Raw genomic sequence first — 12,784 nt, 5'->3', positions numbered from 1 at the left:
TAGGGAATATATATATGGTGTTTAAATAACTAGTTATTAAGGTCATTTGTAGCTTAACTATATGATATACATGTATTAAATTAAATTGCCTATTTGATAAGTGATTAAATAGTAAATGATATTGGTTAAGTAATTAAATAAATCTATTTGTTTTATATTAAGCTCAAGAGCAAAGAGGGTCGAAGTTGGATAGGGGAAAAGAGAAAGTAATTGAGTAGCCTTTCCGCAACCGTCCAAGTATATCCGAGGTAAGTTTTAAGTGTTTAAACGTTGAGTAAATTCAATTATAATAGGACATGATGAGTTGATTTAATAAGATAAGATGTGGCCATGATATGTTCTAAGCTCAAATGGTAAGTTCTTAAGTGTTTGAGCTTGGGAATTTAAGGGTAATTTAAAATAGTCTACTTCGGACAGCAGCAGTAACGTGACTTTAGAAAATCACCATAAATTTATGGACTTGAATTAGAGGCTGAATGAGACATGAAATTAAAGCTTAATGAGTCTAGTTTCAAATGAAATCAAATACAACACATTTTGAATTCTGTAAAATGAGAAATTTGATTCGTAATGAAGAGTGGTCAGATTAGTCAAACAGTGAAACAGGGGAAACTTTAAGAAAAATCTGGTATTGATTGGCCAAACATAAAATTCTGGAAATTTTATGGATGGAAGATATACGAGTCTATATTCAGGAAAAATTGACGGAAAGTGATTTGGATTTTTTAGCTCCAGTTATAAATAATTTAGTGACTATTGCTCAGGAAAAACAGCTTGTGCTGAATTTGAGATTATGTTGTGAACCTTGATAAACTTGTTTTAGTTGCTCATAAGCTATTGATTAAACCCATACTTGAATTCTAAATCGTGATATTGTAAGTTTATGAGTATTCGAATATGAAATGATAGTAAGGCCTAATGGCCGGTGTGATGAATGTGAAAGTGTATATACGTGATAGGGCCTAATGGCCGATGTGATGAATGTGAAAGTGTATATATATGTGATAAGGCCTAATGGCCGATGTGATGAATGTGAAAGTGTATATACGTGATAAGGCCTAATGGCCGATGTGATGAATGTGGAAGTGTATATATATGTGACAGGGCTGAGTGGCCAACGTGATGGATGTGAAAGTGTATAAATGTGATAAGTCCCGAAGGGCATTTGTGTCAGTACTATATCCGGGTTAAAACCCCGCAGGCTTTATGCGAGAATATCATCACTGATTAATGTCCTTAAGCTTCGTGCTCGTACTATATCCGAGCTCTAAAGACCCGATGACTACGTGTGGGGATTTTGTCCGGGTAAGACCCGATAACTTCGTGTGGAGATTATGTCCGGGTAAGACTTCGTAATAAGAATTGCTTATAAATATATTCAATGCGAAAGGTTAAACAGGTATGTACTCCAAGTTTATATGTGAGCTTGATTTGCACTAAATCATAAGGTAGTTATGTGATGCATACGAGAGCAATCTATGAGACTATTCCTATGATTATGTGACATCGGATCAGTGTGAGAGGTTATGTGAAATCATACGATATATCTATGTCACATGAGCTCACTTTTATGTGAAAGTTTATCTGCCCATTGTATATGATGAGATGTGCATATTCGGTAAAGGGATGGTATGCCCGAAGGAAGAGTGAAATAAAAATACGAACAACTATGTTATAATTTGATTGTTATCTGTTGACACTGCTTAAAACTTACTAAGCATTGTAATGCTTACTCCGTTTACTCTGTTTCCTCTGTTTTATAGATCTCATTGCGAAGCTACAGGCTCGGGGATCGTCAGCAACTAGTCACACTATCACTATCCACTGTTTGGTACTGCTACGTTTTGGATTATCTTATGGCATGTATAAAATAGACTAGTGGCGGAAGAATATTTTGGTTAATGTGTATAGCCATGCGAAAATGACTTATATATGTTTGAGCATAATGTTATAATCATTTGGTATGGAATGGTTAATCGCTATCATAATTTGTGCTATTTATGCTAAAAGGGCTAGTTGAATCATGGAAACTATGAAATAGGTAAAGTCTACCTTAAAGGCAGATGCTGGCAGCAGCAGTGATGTAGATTTGGAAAATCACTAAAAATAGTAGGATTGTAATTAAATAGTGAATAAATTATGTAAACGAACCTTGATGAATCTATTTTCATAGGAAAGTAACAAAACAATCATATGGACAGTATGTTAAGAGCTATTCAGGTTCTCGTGAGACAGGGCCAGAACGGTTTCTGGATTCCCTGTTCCGACTTTGGAAATTCATTATAAATTAAACAGAGATAATTAGGAGTCATGCCATATATTTATAGATTCCTCTCTGAGTCTAGTTTCTATAGAAACAAACGGCATCAGTATTGAAGCTCTGTGCAGGGAGATATCCAAGTCGTAATGCGCAAAGGTCAGTGTAGTCGATCCCTGTAACATGGGAGACTTTGACTAATAAACTGTACTAGTTGGCCCGACCAAAAATTCTAGAAAAAAATATGTAGATGGGCATATGAGTCTAGTTTTAGGGAAAAATTACGAAACTTATTTTTGAGTTGTGAAACTCAAGATATGATTTTTAAGGTGACAGTGTCGCAGTTAGCCAACTGCCTGGAAAATTTTAAAATGGATTGCGATAGTAAGCGAATTTAGTTTGTGAACCCCTCGTGTCCGACTCCGGCAACGGTCTCGGGTACGGGGTGTTACAACACATGCGACCAATTATCTGGTACACGTAGTAGCCTACACTTAGTACTACACACGTGACCTAACCATCTGATACACGTAGTAGCCTGCACTTAGTACTACACACGTGATCGAAGTTATCAGGTACGCATAGTAGCCTGCACTTAGTAGTACACATGCGAACAATTATCTGGTACACGTAGTAGCTTGCACTTAGTACTACACAAGTGACCTCACAATAGCTCATTGGTATCATTTCTATTCCGAAGGTTCAACCGGGAAATTCCTCACTTTTCAACATTTTACTAAATTGTCTGTAATCAATTTAAATTCATAATTTACATCAAATAATCATTTGATAGGCAGCCACATTTCATATGATATCAAAATATATTAACATAAAAAGAATCGATAGATTATTTATATACGAACTTACTCGAAGTGTCGATCTCACTATCCATAGTACCAATTGTCCATTCATAGTATAATAAGACACAACTCAAATAGAAAATCAGCTTTTAAGAATTTACATAACATAAATCACATATTTCATATATCACTTGTCATGTATCATCATTTTCTTGCACTTCATGTAACATTCTTTCATGTCATATTTCCACATCATAAACACCATTCCATCAACTTTTCCAATATATTAAATCATACAATATATGCAATAATAGTAAGAAATATAATTCAAACATAACATTGCATTATTATTATCATACGAACTTACCTCGATCCAGAAACATCAATTTACCATTTTAGTCCATAACCTTGTATTTTCCCGATTTAAGCCCGAATCTCGATTTCCTTCATTATTGAGCTTGGAAAGCTTGAAAACCCTAGCCATGGCTTCCCCCATGCTAATTTCGGCCTCCATATGGAGAAGATGACCATTTTGTGTTATTTTTCCCATTTTATTTCATTTAATATACAAATAACCAAAATGCCCTTACTACTAAACTTTCAAAAAAATTCCATCCATGTCCAATTTTTGTCCACAAAATTCAAAATGGTCTAATCACCATTTAAGGACCTTTGATTTAAAAACTCATAACAATTAAACACTTCTAACATGTAAAACTCAACTTTTGCATTTTTTACAATTTAGTCTTTTTGACCAAATTGAGTGCCCAAACGTCGAAATTTTTGAACGAAATTTTCACGATATCATTCTGTGAAATCGTAGACCATAAAAATATAATAAAAATAAAATTTTCCTTGTTGAATTTGTGGTCCTGAAACCACTGTTCCGACTAAGCCCAAAATCAGGATGTTACATTTCTCCCCCCTTTAGGGATTTTTGTCCCCGAAAATCTTACCAAAAAAAATGGTTTTGGTTTTTCAATTGGATTCCTCAATCCTATAATCGATGTTAAAGAACTTTCACTCAGGCTAAACTTTTACTACCTCTCTCTTTAAATTTTACAAACAAAAGTCGTAAGTTGTATTCACTTTACAATACTTTTTCTGAAACTTAATCTCTACTAAAAAGCTTATGTACTCAAAAGTCCGATCCATACCATAATGTTACATATACATTCGCACCAGAATCTTTTCGGATTCAAATAGCAAAACTAGTCAATTCATCTCGGCCTCATATTCTTTATAATTTCACACAGTCCAATTTTTTGTCAATTCAACCCTCAGTTACTTTTTATTTCAAGCCTCTTCTGGCTTTCCAAAGAAATCATGATATGAAACTCGGATCTCAATCCAATTAGTGGAGATTAAAATTCCATGATATCTAACATTCATAAAGACATGAAATCCTATAAATCTGGTGGTAGACATTTGGGTATACCAACATAATTTGCATATCTCATAACGTTTAACAAAACTACATATTACTTTCCTCTTTCAAGGACAGGAATGACTCAGACAAGAAAATCCATATTAACCTTTTCTATTTCCATTCTAATTCCCAGATGGCAAAAATAATTTTGATGATTCTTGCTATACATCTTTAAACTTTCAACATTTCAAGAATTTGTACTCAAAGATAAACAATGATCGTTTCAGCATTTTTTTTATACCCAGATTATCTTCATATTATCAATATCAGATCTTCTTATTCTCAAGTATGCACATCTCATTAAGTTCTAGACATATACTCCATACAGATTGAACAATCAAGTCGACCTTATTCATCCGTAATTGATATTTCTAGAAATTCTCTCTTCTAGTCAACAGAACGATTAAACATACATCATTCCAAATTCACTCATCATGCTAATCGAAGACCATAACCAATGCATTAGCATAAGTAATACTGATACCTCAACTGAATACATTAACTCTGATTAACTTACTTGAAAAAGGAAATTCACCATACACATTGGGACTTGAAAATTCACCACATTATTAGGATCAATTCAGAGGTATAGTCATATTTGTTCTTTATATACATCAATCACAAGCTGAAGGTCATGCTCTAAATGCAAGCCATGATCAACAAGTTACAAGATAAAATATCCAGAAAAACCAAGATAGAGAAATCTGAAACAGAGAAGCCAAGAATAAAGAAATCCAAGATAAAGAAATCCATGATACGAGAATCCAATTTACAGCACTGCTTCAGAAGACCGAGAACCAGACTCATAAAAATATGAAAGTCCCCAATAGTTTTTTTTTTCAAGGAAAAGAAATCCAGAATAACACCATTCCAAACCACTAACAACAAATACAACCAGAACTATATGCTTCTCGTATATATATAAAATCAATCAGAGCAATGATCGGTAGAAATAGAATCATGGCACCATACACAATTTCTGATTGATTCCCAATAGGCGGAATATAGCAAAATACTAGAGAAAAACAGAACCATGTAGATTATAATTCAATTAGACTAACAACACATTCATCTAACGTTAAGATCAGGGAACATTTCCTTATTTCGAACATAATTCCTTTGACTATTTCTACCATCCCAAATTCCATAATATTCCCTTCACTAAGAAAACCAGTTCATGAGGGAATTTCAATCAATACATTTCTTGACATCATACCAGGATAGATTGTTTTACCAAAATTAACTTTTTCGCTAACTACGATGTTGCGAAAATTAAACAATCTTTCGATCAATCCGATATCTTTCTAGCTCATGTCTGTACTTATCAACCCATTCTCAATCTCTAATCATACTTATAACCATTCCATCATTGAACTCTTTGGTTTCTCACCTGGAAACTCATTCAACATAAATCTGAGGAATTTCCCTTATAAAACACCACTTTGGTAAGGGGGAAGGGTCGTAGGGCCTCTGACTCAACTCTCATACACAAATGTAACACAGTTTTCATCATAGCAATCATATTTCAATCATGTCATTCATTTCAAGGAACAAACATTCATATTGATTTTACACTCACTTTTTAGTTATCTCATTTAAACAAGTGTACTTATACATGTATTTCAATGTTTCCTAGATAATATTACTTATTCATTCATTAAATCAGACAAGTCAAGCACACAATATCATATAAGGGCCAAACAAACATGGATAAGTATATCACAGTCTAAACTTTTATCTTACACATCATCATATACATATCATTCAATTATATATATCAATCCAAGCAATTTAATACATTTACTCAAGTTATACATGCTTACCAATCATAATCATCCCAACCAATATACATGAATATTCATATTATCAATATTTTTTGATAAGTTACTCAAACACATGCATTTGTTCAAATAAATCGATCATATACATCATGGAATTATCTATTAATCATGGATAAACTCATTTCACCATGTACACATTTCATGAATCCTCATTCGTACCTTTCCAAGTTTCAGTTCGTCATGACTATACTTTACTCGAATATTTAGCATCACATTCAACATAGTTGGTGTAGCTCGGTTGGAGAGTACCTTTATCTAAACAAAGTGGCTCTCATACGCGTCGGGAGACATCACACTATCACGGATCGGTGACATGTACAGTTGGACTTTTACACATGCTAGATCAGTCCAAGAATCGACTAAACCATAGCTTTGATACCACTAAATGTAACACCCCCGTACCTGAGACGATTACTGGAGTCAAGCATGAAGTGTTACTAAACTTAATTTATCAATTAAACAACTTAAACAACTTATTACCAACCATGCATGACAACCAAGCATATGCACATCACCAATATCAAACATAACATAAACAGCTAGATTTATAAGTCAGAATCATTAGCTCACTAAAGACTAATATATTTGGCCAAATAATAATAACACATGTTATAAAATTAGGTCTCTATACATGCCACTCACTTGATAAATCTAGCATATGTGTTTATACTGTCAAGGTGTTGGCTTGATAGTGTGATGCTGCCTCCGACGGTCTCCAACCCTGAGCTAACCTGACAACACTAAAAGAAATGGAAAGGAGAGGGGGTAAGCTTTATGCTTAGTAAGCTCACATGAAATAATAATAAGCAATTTACTAACATGCTTCCCACAATAAAACTAACTCATTTGTACATTTACACATGTTTTGGTTAAGTTATTTTCTTGAGTAATAGTCACTAAATCATTTATATTTAGAGTTACGGAACTCCAAATTAAGATCCGTAAACTTTCCCAAAAGCTAGACTCATATATCTTTCCACCATAAAAGTTTCATAATTTTTAGTCCAGCCAATAAGTACAGTTTATTATTCAAAATCTCCCCTATTTTGCTGTTTAATAGCTTCGACCTTTCTTCACTAAAATTTATTTATCTCATAGTACAAAACTCGGATGATGTTCTCGTTTGTTTTTATTACTAAGCATATAAATTATACCCCAAAATTATTTTTCTATAATTTTTAACAATTTTTCCAAGTCAGAACAGGGGATCTCGAATTCATTCAGACACTGTCTTACAAGAATTCAAATATCACATAATATGGAATTCTTTTGCTTCCCCTATTTCTTTTACTTGAAAATAGACTCAATAAACTTTAATTACATATTTTATTTGAAATTTAATTCAACTTACACAATTTTTGGAAAATTTTCAAATTCATGCACTGTTGCTGTCCAACACTGTTTTACTACTAAAGTTCACTTTTGCACAATTTCACTTAATCCCTTCCATTTTAGCGAGGTTCGCTCAAATATCGAGCATATTGCTCATAAATTCAAATAAACATATACTTGCACTTGTTCATCACATAATCACTTTCACATTTATTTTCACTTAATCGATTTCCCGTTCAACTCATCAGAATAATAACAGATACACAATTGCCTGCACATTTTCTCATTTCCACACTTAGTACTACACACGTGACCTCACAATAGCTCATTGGTATCGTTTCTATTCTGAAGGTTCACCCGAGAAATTCCTCACTTTTCAACATTTTACTAAATTGTCCGTAATCAATTTAAATTCATAATTTACATCAAATAATCATTTGATAGGCAGCCACATTTCATATGATATCAAAATATATTAACATAAAAAGAATCGATAGATTATTTATATACGAACTTACTCGAAGTGTCGATCTCACTATCCATAGTACCAATAGTCCATTCATAGTATAATAAGACACAACTCAAATAGAAAATCAGCTTTTAAGAATTTACATAACATAAATCACATATTTCATATATCACTTGTCATGTATCATCATTTTCTTGCACTTCATGTAACATTCTTTCATGTCATATTTCCACATCATAAACACCATTCCATTAACTTTTCCAATATATTAAATCATACAACTTATGCAATAATAGTAAGAAATATAATTCAAACATAACATTGCATTATTATTATCATACGAACTTACCTCGATCCAGAAATAGCAATTTACCATTTTAGTCCATAACCTTATATTTTCCCGATTTAAGCTCGAATCTCGATTTCCTACATTATTGAGCTTGGAAAGCTTGAAAACCCTAGCCATGGCTTCCCCCATGCTAATTTCGGCCTCCATATGGAGAAGATGACCATTTTGTGTTATTTTTCCCATTTTATTTCATTTAATATACAAATGACCAAAATGCCCTTACTACTAAACTTTCAAAAAAATTCCATCCATGTCCAATTTTTGTCCACAAACTTCAAAATGGTCTTATTACCATTTAAGGACCTTTGATTTAAAAACTCATAACAATTAAACACTTCTAACATGTAAAACTCAACTTTTGCACTTTTTACAATTTAGTCCTTTTGACCAAATTGAGTGCCCAAACGTCAAAATTTTTGAACAAAATTTTCACAAAATCATTCCGTGAAATCGTAGACCATAAAAATATAATAAAAATAAAATTTTCCTCGTCAAATTTGTGGTCCTGAAACCACTGTTCTGACTAAGCCCAAAATTAGGATGTTACGGACTACACCTATTTCGATAGCTCCGTATCGTATGGAACCAACCAAACTAAAAGAATTGAAATCTCAGTTGCAAGAGTTGATAGATAGATGTTTTGCTCGATCAAGTTTTTCTCCCTGGGGTGCACCAGTACTGTTTGTGAAAAAGAAAGACGGAACCACGAGAATGTGCATTGATTATCGTCAGCTTAATAAGGTAACGATAAAGAATAAATATCTGTTAGCGCGAATTAATGATTTGTTTGATCAACTAAAAGGAGCCTCAGTATTTTCAAAGATAGACTTGAGATTGGGTTATTATCAGTTGCGAGTTAGAGAATCTGACGTGCCTAAAACTGCTTTCAGAATGAGGTACGGACATTATGAGTTCCTAGTGATGTCGTTTGGGCTCACTAATGCCCCTGCTATTTTCATGGATTTAATGAATCGAATTTTCAGACAGTATTTGGATCGGTTTGTAGTCGTGTTTATAGATGACATTTTGATCTATTCACGCGATGAAACTGATCATGCCGAGCACTTGAAGTTAGTATTGCAGATTTTGCGAGACAAACAATTATATGCGAAGTTCAGTAATTGTGAATTCTGGTTGAGAGAAGTAAGCTTTTTAGGGCATATTGTATCCGCATTGAGCATCCGAGTTGATCCGAGTAAAATTTCAACTATACTCGATTGGAAGCCTTCGAGAAATGTTTTAGAAGTTTGAAGCTTTTTGGGACTTGACGGGTACTACAAATGGTTTGTGAAATGTTTCTCGATGATAGCAACACCGATGACAAAGTTGCTTCGGAAAGATATCAAATTTGAGTGGTCAGAAAAGTGCCAGAAAAGTTTTGATCAATTAAAAACTCTTTTGACCGAAGCTCTAGTGTTAGTTCAACCAGAATTCGGTAAAGAATTTGTGATCTACAGTGATGCGTCTCTGAAAGGTTTGGGCTGTGTGTTGATGCAAGAGGGTAGAGTTGTAGCATACGCTTCAAGACAGTTGAAGCCACACGAGAAAAACTATCTGACTCATGATCTCGAGTTAGCTGCTATCGTTTTCGCTTTGAAAATTTGGCGCCATTACTTATTCAGGGAAAAATGTCACGTTTATTCCGATCACAAAAGTCTCAAGTACTTGATGACTCAGAGATATTTGAATTTGAGACACAGACGTTGGCTAGAATTATTAAAAGATTACGAGCTTGTCATTGATTGCTATTCGGGAAAGGCTAACGTGGTTGTTGATGCTTTAAGCCGTAAATCACTTTTTGTTTTGCGAGCAATGAATGTGCACCTATCTATGTCTGCTGATGATGTGTTAGTAGCAGAGTTAAAAGCAAAACCGTTATTGATGCAACAAATCCGTGAAGCTCAAAAAGTTGATGATGAATTAGTTGCAAAATGAGCACTATGTGTTCCGAAAGAGGATTCAGAATTTTTGATTGATAGCAATAATTGTTTGAGGTTCAGAAATCAATTATGTGTTCCGAGAAATTCAGAGCTTATTCCGATGATTTTGAGCGAGGCTCATAGCAGCCGGATGTCAGTTACTCGGGTAGTACGAAAATGTACAACGATCTGAAACAACAATACTGGTGGCACTGTATGAAACAAGACATTTCTGACTTTGTTTCGAAGTGTTTGATATGTCAACAAGTGAAAGCGGAACATCAAGTGCCTTTGGGATTACTTCAGCTGATCATGATACTCGAGTGGAAGTGGGATCGAGTCACAATGAATTTTATATCTGGGTTGCCATTGTCTCTGAGCAAGAAAGATGCGATATGGGTTGTTCTTGATAGATTGACAAAGTCGGCTCATTTTATTCCCGTATGTACGGATTATTCACTTGATAAGTTAACCGAACTGTATGTTTCTCAGATTGTAAGGTTCCACGGGGTACCTACTTCTATTGTGTCGGATAGAGATCCGAGATTCACATCGCGATTTTGGAAGAAATTACAAGAAGCATTGGGTACTAAGTTGCATTTTAGCACCGCTTTTCGTCCCCAGACCGATGGTCAATCCGAGCGAATTATTCAGATACTCGAGGATATGTTGAGATGTTGCATCTTTGAGTTTAGTGCTTCGTGGGAAAAGTTCTTACCTTTGATTGAATTCGCATACAACAATAGTTTTCAATCAAGCATCAAGATGGCACCTTACGAGGCTTTGTACGGTCATAAATGTCGTACACCTTTGTTTTGGACCGAACTCAGTCAAAATAAGATTTACAAAGTTGATTTGATTAAAGAGGCCAAACAAAAAGTAAAAGTGATCCGTGAAAGTCTGAAAGTAGCATCAGATCATCAGAAATCGTATGGGACTTGAAACGGAAAGATATAGAGTATCAAGTCGGAGACAAAGTGTTTCTTAAAGTTTCACCGTGGAAAAAAGGTACTCAGATTTGGCCGTAAAGGCAAATTGAGCCCAAGATTTATCGGACCGTATGAAGTTACAGAACGGATTGGGCCAGTTGCTTATAGACTACTTTTGCCACCTGAACTTGAAAAGATTCACAATGTTTTTCATGTTTCGATGCTCCGTTGGTACAGATCTGATCCTTCTCATGTGATTAATCCATCAGAGATTGAAATTCAATCTGATTTGAGTTATGAAGAAGAACCAGTTCGTATTTTGGCTCGTGAAGTAAAAGAACTACAAAATAAGAAAATTTCATTAGTGAAAGTGCTGTGGCTCAAACACAGGGTTGAAGAAGCGACTTGGGAGTCAAGGACTCAATGGAAGAACGTTATCCTAACCTTTTCGCTGGTAAGATTTTCGGGGACTAAAATTCTTAAGGGGGGAAAGTTGTGACAGCCCTAATTTGACCCTAGTCGGAAAGTGGTTTCAGGACCACAAAACTGAGTCACAAAAATAATTAAATGTTATATTCTATGCTTATTATATGTGAAAATGCATGTGTGAAAGTATCGTGTCTTAAATTTGTCATTTGAATGTGGAATTAATTAAAAATGACTTATGTGAGAAATTTTAAAAATGTGATAGGTTGAAGTGTAGTAACCAAATATGGCATGGCTTACAATATGGGGATTTGCATGTCAAATTTCCCATAAGTAAGTGGCCGGCCATGATGATGGTTGAATAGCCATATATACATTATATATTAATATTATAATAGTTAATGGCTTAAATTATGAAATAAAAGAAAATTAACTAAAATAAGAAAATATGGTAAAAAGGAAAAACAAAAATGTTTTGTTCATCTTCTTCCTTAGCTTAGCCGAATCTTAAAGAAAGAAAAGGGAGATAAACCATTCGGTCACCTTTAAGCTTGAATTAAGGTAAGTAATTCATGTTAGTTCTTGAAATTTTAGCATATTTTAAGCTAGTTACTAAGTCCCTTACTTAGCCCATGTCAAAATTTTGAATTGTGTGGTGATATGAGTAGTCGGCCATGGAATAATTTGAGGAAAATGGTTGTTGTCTTTATGTTTTAATGAGTAATTGTGGATGGGTGAAGTTTGAGCTAGTTAAATGTTCATATAGGTGGTTTTGATGATAGGAAAAATCAGCTTGTGTGTATGTGTAGTTGCTGAATGTGAATTTAGATAACATTCGTGTAATATTTGCATTTTAAAATGATGGAATGGGGATTTAAGCTTGATAAAATTTTTGTTAAGAATGAATGAAAAAACATCTGTATTCGGCTATGGATGATTGGATAACAAATTACTGTGGATGCTTTGAATATTGAGTATATATTGTTATAAGTTGAATTTAAGGTTTGTTAAATTGTTTTTGTAATTTCCGAAT

This window comes from Gossypium hirsutum, chromosome A01 (genome assembly GCF_007990345.1).
Source record: "Gossypium hirsutum isolate 1008001.06 chromosome A01, Gossypium_hirsutum_v2.1, whole genome shotgun sequence".
Lineage (NCBI taxonomy): Eukaryota > Viridiplantae > Streptophyta > Magnoliopsida > Malvales > Malvaceae > Gossypium > Gossypium hirsutum.
Note: the sequence above shows the minus strand (reverse complement) of the source record.